Raw genomic sequence first — 8191 nt, forward strand, 5'->3', positions numbered from 1 at the left:
AGGTTATTTATTTATTCTTTTGGCCATGTTGCATGGCATGCAGGATCTTAGTTCCCCAACCAGGGATTGAACCTGTGCCCCCTGCAGTGGGAGTATGGACTCTTAATCACTGGACCGCCAGGGAAGCCCCGATGTGAGGTTTTATCAGCCCATTTTATGGATGTGAAGAGTGAGGTTCAGAGGGGTGGTGGGCTGTGCCCAAGTCTGGTGACTCACAGTGACTGCCCCCGCCAGGCTGGCACAGCTTTGCCCACTGCCTGGCTGTGGATGGGGGTAGAACAACCCCTGGAGAAGGGGCAGGGGGTGAGAGGCTTCCCTCCTTCCAACACTGGCTGGGGGACATTCCATAAGCCAGGCTTGTGTGATTTGGCATTTGAGATGTTCCTTGTTTGATGAGAAACCATTGGGGACAGTCCAGCCTCCTCAGGCACAGAACAGAGTGTCCCCACCTGAGGCTTCCCGCCCCCCATGCTGTCTCCCTTTACCCTTCTACCATCTGATCCAGAAAGCTGGGAGACCCGGGTGATGGATCCTGCCCTCCGGTGGCCCCAGAGGCCTGCTGGGTTTTGAGTTCTTGGCCATGATGAAGGAATGTTCAACACCTGCTTCTGGATTGAATGTTGGACCAAATTTTGTCACCTTAGCTGTTTCTCCCAAGGACTCAGCAACTGCAGACACAGTGTGGGTGTTGAAAGAACAAGGACAGGCTTGCTTGTGTCTACTTCTGGGCACTTCACCCTGTGACCATGGGGCCCTTTCAACCACACAGTCCACTCTCCCTCTTCAGTTGGGTCCCTCTCAAAGGTCACCTCCTCCTGCAAGCCCTCATGTCCCTATCACTGTCTGGTACATTCTTGATCATTTATCTGATCATTGCCCTTCTCCCCCTTAGAGGAGCCCCTTGACAGAAGAGAGGATGTCTGCTGTGCTTACTGCTTCATTCTAGCATCTAGAATTGTGCCTGGAACATAGTAGATGCTCAATAAACACATAGCCACAGAGATCTGGCAAGTACAGGTTTTTCTCCTCATTTTACAAATGAAAAGACTGAGGGAACAGACAGGGTAAATTTTCCTAAGATACCTTGCAGAGCCTGACTCAGGTCTCTTAAAGCAGTGACTCTCAAACTTTAACAAGCACAGGAATCTCTGGGATCTGGTTAAAACATAAATTCTGATTCGGTAGGTATAATCCTGCAACAATGATCTGTCACTTTGTAATGAACAGCCCCCAAAACTCAGTGACTTAAAAGAGTGACTATTTTTTCTTATGATTCTGCATGTCGACTGAGCTCAGATGGATGGTTCTTTTGTACCATGTGATGTCACCCAGGGCTGTGGTCATCTGGAGGCTCAGCTGTGCTGGACCATCCAGGTGGCTCCCTCACGTGGGTGGCAATTGACACTAGCTGTTGGCTGAGAGATCAGCTGGGGCTGTTGGTCAGAGCTTTTTCATGGGGCTTGGGCTTCCTTATCGCATGGCGACTGGGTTCTAAGGGGGAGTGTTTGAAGAGCAAATGTAAACTTAAGCCACCAGGTCCTCCTCGAGGCCCATAACTAGCATGGCACCGCCTGACCACACAATGTTAGTTAAGCAGTAACAGGCCGGTTGAGATTCAAGGAGAAGAGAAATAAGCTCCTCCTCTTATTGGGGACAAGGGCAGAAAATTGCAGCCGTCCCCTTTGCGGGTTGGAGCCCCCAGTTCTGCATCTCCTAGATGCTGCTGGTAAAGCCAATGCTGCTGGTCTGAGGACCACATTTTGAGGGGCTGGTTCTTAGCGTTCATGGCTATAAAGGTCCCTTTCTTCCCTAAACACGTAATGAGCACCCATCCTATGCCAGGATTCACTTTCACTAGTGCTGTCTTGTTGAATTACTTCTCCGTGTGGCTGGAGGGAGTTATTGCACCTCTCTGGACCTCTGTTTCTTCTTCTTTCCCTCTGCTTCTCCCGACCTCTATCTGGCTAGCCCTGCTGCCTCTCACCTACCGAGCCCCGCCCCTGGGTCTTCTCTGGATGGACCCGTCAGCAGGTGGATCCAACTCAGCAGAGGAGGGAAAGAATCTCGGGCAGCGCACCCAAACTTGCTGGAGGGAATGTGGGGTGGTGGTGGGGGTGGTGGTGGTGGTGGGGACATTTGGGCATTTTCCCCAACATTGTATTTGTTGCAGGAAGACTGTCTGTCCAAATCAGCTCCATCCTTCAAACTCACCCTCATCTTGGAGCCTGACCACGAGGAGACCTCATGGGGGCTGAGACCACTTTACAGGGAAATTTGGGAGCACGATCTGGATGTGATGTGTTCCCTTTTGTCCTTGTTCCCATTTCCCAGGTGGGAAGGCTGAGCCCGGAGAGGGTCGGCACAGCCCACAGTCACAGTGAGGATGCCCGCTCAGGATCTCCCAGCTCTGCCCTCCCCTGTATGGACCCTGTTCTCTCTCTCGGCCCCTTGCAGCCTTACCCCTCGTGCCTCCAGGTGCCCTCTTCCGATTGGACCCTTTATCCCCTGAATCTGACGCAGGTAACCCCCAGCCAGGCTGGTTTCTCTCTTCCTGCTTCAGCAGTCATGTCTCGACCTAGGCCCTGGGCTGCTTGGAGGAAGGACTTAAACACCTTCCAGACTGTGTGCCCTGGAGGGCAGAGGCTTCACGCCTCTGAACTTCCCAGTTCTGTGCTGAGAGATGGTGCATGACGTCTTCCCGGCCCACGCATGGAGAGGAGCCCTGGAGATGTTTGGGGACAAGACTGGGCAAGGCCCTGCTCACCTGGCACCTGAACATTCATGATTTTACTTGTCGCACCCTGGCCTTGGAAGGGCAAGGCTGGCTGTAAACTTGGGGGCTCAGGGTCACCTTTGCCCATCCCCCAACAAACCCATGTGGGAGGTGCTGAGTCCTGAGAGTACAGTGTCTGTGCCATGTGACCCTGAGCTGGTTCCTCTCTGGCCTGCAGCCTCGGGTTTTAAGTCTTGGGCAGACGCCAGGCGAGGACGAGGCAGCCAGGCGTGCAGGGATTGGCTGACTCGGCCAAGCCCAGCCTCCCTCAGTTCAGAGGTCGGACCAGGGAAAAGGCCTCCCAGGAGGAGGGCAGAAGAAGTTGTGATGGACAAGCTGCTCTGACAGAAGGTGCCAGGCTAGTGTTGGCGGGGCTGAGGATTCTGGCCTGGGGCAGGAGGTATATGCTGCCCTAGACAGGGTGGCTCCCGGGAGAGAGCCGGCCCCAGTGATGATGGTTTCCTCGTAATTGGAGCCCCTGACAACCTTCCATTGATTCACCACTGATTCAGTTTGGGCATTTCTTCATTCGTCTCTTCCTTCCTTTCTTTCCTTCCTCCTTTCTTTCTTTCTTCCTTTTGTTCTTTCTTTCTCTTCTCTCCCTCTCCCCCTCCCCCTCCCCTCCCTCCCCCTCTGGGTCTCCCTCCCCTCTCCCAGATCTTGTCTGCCTTCTCTGAGCCCTTCTTGCCCTGTCCCCAGCACTCACCATCCCTGCCCCTCACTCCCTTGTTCCTGTCCCTCTATGTGTCTCTGCCTCACAGCTCACCATCAGCGCCCCTTTCCTCACCTTCAGGAGCTCACCCTCCACCGCGTCTGCCCCATAGGATGCTGCAGCTGAGGCTGTCCTGGCTGGGACTCGGGTCCTTGGCAGCCTCCCCGTGGCTACTCTTGCTGCTGGTTGGGGCCTCCAGGCTCCTGGCCTGCAACCTGGCCTTGACCTACACCTGCTACAGCAATTCTCGCCGCCTCCAATGTTTCCCGCAGCCCCCAAAATGGAACTGGTTTTGGGGTCACCTGGGCCTGGTGAGTGTGGATAGCAGGACGGTCTGGGGGATCAGGGTGGATGGATTTCCTGAGGGTTCAGGAATGGGGCTCAGGGACCTGGGGGTCTGGGATTGGGCTGGGGTCTAGGATGGTAGAGAAATGAGGGAGACCTCTTGCCTCACTCCCCCACTGGGTCCAATCCTGTCCTCTCTGTTCACTCTATGCCCAATGCTTTTCTTGTTCTTACCTTTCCTCACCCAAGCCTGTTTGGGGTCATGTTCCTGCCTGTCTCCCCCACATTAGTGCACATCTGAGGGGATCTCTGGGTGGGCTGCAGAGAGCTGGGTCCCCTGGTGGGCTCACAGTCCCCGCTGCTCATCTTGAGGCCTCCTCAGGGCTACTGTCTGAGGTCTGTTCCCTGCCTGGCACATCTCTGTTGGCCTCAGGCCAGTGTCTGCTCCTCTGTGGGCTTCTGCTTGCCCACAAGAATTAACTAAGACCTCCACCCCATCTTCCCCTCATGGGGGCACAGCTGGGTTGTAGGAGACGTGTGGGCAGTCTCTCCTCCTCCCCTTCCTCAGGCACCTTCCTTTTTTTATCTTGCCTTCCACGCCCAAGACATATCAGTGAGCCCCACTGCCCAATTTGGATAAAGGTGAACCACTCCCCCTTTCAGAAGGAATCACTCTGCCCTAATGGCCAAAATTCCTGGGCGGAGGCTTCTGGGCCACTTTCTTAACCTCATCCCCGGAGGCCCTTCCTCTGTGCTGCACCAGCCTCCTTTTTGCCACAATCCACAATCACACTTAAGATTTTGTCATCACCCATAAAGGCACCACCTCCAAAGCCATTGATCTGAGGGCTACATTCTCTGACCACAACCCCTCTTCCTTCCATCTTCTTTTTTTCCCTCCTCTCCTGTCCTAGACCCTGCCAGGATGTCCAGTCCCCTCTACAACCCAGTTTAATGGCTTCCTTTCCATCCTACTTCCTTGGATACATCTAGCTTAGTTTCTCATCCTTTGCACATGGGCTGAAGTCTCTTGCCAATTGGGCTTTCCTTCATGGCTCTTTGGAAAAGCTTTGCCTTGTGTGAGCTCCACCCTTCACGTCCTCTGATCTCTTATCCACGGTGATACGAGAGAAGGTCACAAAACAGGTCAGAGGGGTGACATGTACATCCCCACCTGCCTATGTCCAACGGACTTCATTCTGCACAAAACCTCTGGTCTGCTTGAGCTGCTGTCTCCTTGTGCACAGAGATGCTTTTGCTCATTGCCTCCCTTTCTCTGCTTGCTCTACCTGCTCCAGTCTGGTCCCCACCTCCATCATGCTCCTGCATGATGGCTGTGACTTCTAGGTCTCCAAATCCCATGGACTCTGTTGGGCCCCATCTCATCCACCTCCCAGCAGCTCTCTGAGCTTGTGGACCACCCTTTCCTCCTGGAACCTCCTTTTCCTCTCGGCTGCTCCTTTGCTCCACCTTTGCATGTGGGGAAAGCCCCAGCATCCTAACCCCTTCTCCTTCTTCTCTCTATCCTGAGGCCATCTCCTTACCCAGAGCTCCAACTCCTAAGTGGACCATCAGTTCCCTCCATAAGTGAATTCCAAGTTCACTTCTCTCCTGAGCCCAAGGTTATGCATCCAGCTCCTTCCTCCTCTCCTCATGTGGGGGGTCTTATAAACACTTCATTCCTTGGTCAGAATCTGAACTCATGTCTCCCTCCCCAACCCTGCCCCTGCCCTCAGTCTAGTCCATCCTTCCAGTTGCCCACATCCCATACTTTGTGGCCCCTAAGCCTGCCTGTTCCTCTCACCCATGCATCTGGTCCTAATGTGCTTCCCCCCAAATCTCTCCTCAATGTCACCTCTCTGCATCTTCTGTCACCCATGGCCACATCCACCATCATCTTTCTCCAGGAAGCCTCTCCCAGCCTACTCTCTGGTCTCTTCATTGCCACTGTTGTACCCTCTTATCCACTCTCCCTTTAGCCCTGGAGAGATATTTCTGAAATTCAGTTTAGATCATGCCACTTTTTGGCTGAAAACTGTTCACTGACTCCGTATTGCTCTGAAGATAAAGACTAAATGTTTTCTGGCTCATCCCGGCTGTCTTCCTCAGCCTTGTGCATGTCATGGTCACTCTGAACTCCTGCTTTATCTCCTCAATGAACCAAGCCCTTCCCACCGCAGGGCTTTTGCTTGTGTTTCTCTTTTGCCTGGAAGCACTTTCCTTCCTGCGGTTACCCAGTGGATTCCTCCTTATCCATTTTCGGCTCAAGTATAATTACCTTCTCTAAGCCTCCCTTGACCCCCACCGCCCCCAGACCCTGACCTATGGCTTAGCCCTGCTCATGCTTAAATAGATAATTGTTCAATTATTTGTTTATTATCCATCTCTCCCACTAGATGGTAGTTCTGGGGACAGACACGGTATCTACAGTGGCCCAGCCCAGGGGCTGACATACAGAAGGCATTTAACAAATGTTTGATAATGTTGTGGTGGAGGCCTGGGTAACTTGCCAGTCACTTCCCTTTGTTATCCAAGGCCAAAGGCAGGAGCGTCCAGCTCCTCTCCTCTCCTCCCCCAGACCAGCTCGTCACAGAACGGTATGTCCCAAGCTCATCGTAAAGTTTGCCAGAGATTATGGGTCTTGGGATGTTCTCAGAGAGCCCTGGAGGCAGCAGGAACGTTACAAAGTTACCACAGTTCCGATTCTCCCTCCAAGGGCTTGACTGTAGAGGCTGGTCTCAATCGCTCTTCTCTCCTACAGTCTCTCTTCCTGTGTGACCTTGGCTGAATCCCTCTCCCTCTTTGGACTGATCTCATCAAGTGCCTCAGGGTCCTCAGGGAGGAGGGAGCAGGGTACAAAGGTGAAAAAGACTTATGTTCACCAACCTGGAACACCCGGGGGCTTGGATGGGGTGTCCTGAAGGACGGGAAAGGATGCCTCACCAGAAACAAACCCTCCCTTCTTCCCCTTTTGGGGGATATGGCCTCAGTTTCATTTGTAATTGACATGACTTACAGGAGTGTCCACGGGTTCAGGAGAGATAGATAGCTCGGATGTAGTACTATGAGAAATGTCTAGACAGGATGTACTAGGTAGATAGATAGATGACAGATAGATAGATAGATAGGTAGCTAGGATATAGTACTATGAGAAATGGATAGATAGACAGGATGTACTAGATAGATAGATAGATAGATAGATAGATAGGATATAGTACTATAAGAAATGGATAGATAGACAGGATGTACTAGATAGATAGATGATAGATAGATAGGTAGACAGGTTGCACTGTGCACAGAGCCTCGCCAACAGAAGGGGCTCACAGGTGAGAAGGACTGTCCTGATTGATGGGCAGAGTTCACGTGTGTCCCTTGGGGTCTGCCAAGGCTGGAAGGTCCCAGGACTGTAGACCCTTTACCACGTAGAGAACTGAAGGCTATGCGGATGGGTCAGAACATGAAAGGATGTGGGACCAAAACCCAGGAACAAGTCCTGAGGCTACCTGGCTACCCACAAACGTTTTCCATGGGGATCTCCTCCTGTGGCCGCCCCTGGGGCTGGAACCACTCCCAAGATGAGAAAACTCCATTTTCTCAAGCTAAAGTCATCCTCCTTGTGGGCAGAGAGTGTGTCTTCTCCCTGTGCCCTGGGATACATCATTGGGACTTGAAGAGGCTCCAGGACCCTCCCCCAGAGTGAAGGAGCGAGAGCAAGCAGAGATTCCCTCCATCCGTGCAGAATCCCACACACTGTCCACTGCAGAGGGTCCTTCTGGAGAGTGATGGCCCTTGCCTTGCTTCCAGGTCCCCCCAATGGAGCAGGGCTTGAGGGACTTAACTCAGCTGGTGGCCACCTGCCCCCAGGGACTTATGATCTGACTGGGCCCCATCATCTTCCTTATCGTTTTCTGCCACCCTGACATTGCCTGGTCTGTTACCAGCACCACAGATGCCCGCCTGGAACACATGGTAGTGGGTGCTGTGGCAGCATCCGAGGGCTGTGAGCCCCTCCCTGCCAAGTTTCTGGGAAGCCCCTGCACGTCCCAGCACTCCCCCTGCTCTTGGGCACCCTTGGTCATCTTTTTCTTTCTTTCATTTATTTGCCAACCCTATTCTGGAGTTCTGGACACTGCTTGGGGATTCTTGGGGAGAATCAGCCCCAGGCTTTGCTGTGGAGGAACCTCCAACCTTGGGCATACAGGATTAGAGATACCACTAATCCTGTGTGGTGAGGGTGGGTCTGAGGGAGAGACAGGGGCTGGGGGAGCCCAGAGGGGAAGCAAGGCATCTGCTGTTTGGGCACGCTGGAAAGTTTCTTGGAGGAAGAATTGTTGGAAGTGGGTCTGGAATAATTAATAGGCATTTTTTAAGTGAAGAAGAGAAAGTGTATTCTCTGGATAGGACTAGTGCACTCAAATGCC

The 8191-nt window shown here is 53.0% G+C and overlaps 1 pseudogene; it reads left to right on the top strand.

Moving 5' to 3' along the window:
• The first annotated feature begins 3598 nt into the window (after nt 1–3598).
• Nucleotides 3599–8191, top strand: part of LOC132518642 (cytochrome P450 4F2-like) — a 68767-nt pseudogene continuing 64174 nt past the window's right edge.

This window comes from Lagenorhynchus albirostris, chromosome 3 (genome assembly GCF_949774975.1).
Source record: "Lagenorhynchus albirostris chromosome 3, mLagAlb1.1, whole genome shotgun sequence".
In the NCBI taxonomy this organism is placed as follows: domain Eukaryota; kingdom Metazoa; phylum Chordata; class Mammalia; order Artiodactyla; family Delphinidae; genus Lagenorhynchus; species Lagenorhynchus albirostris.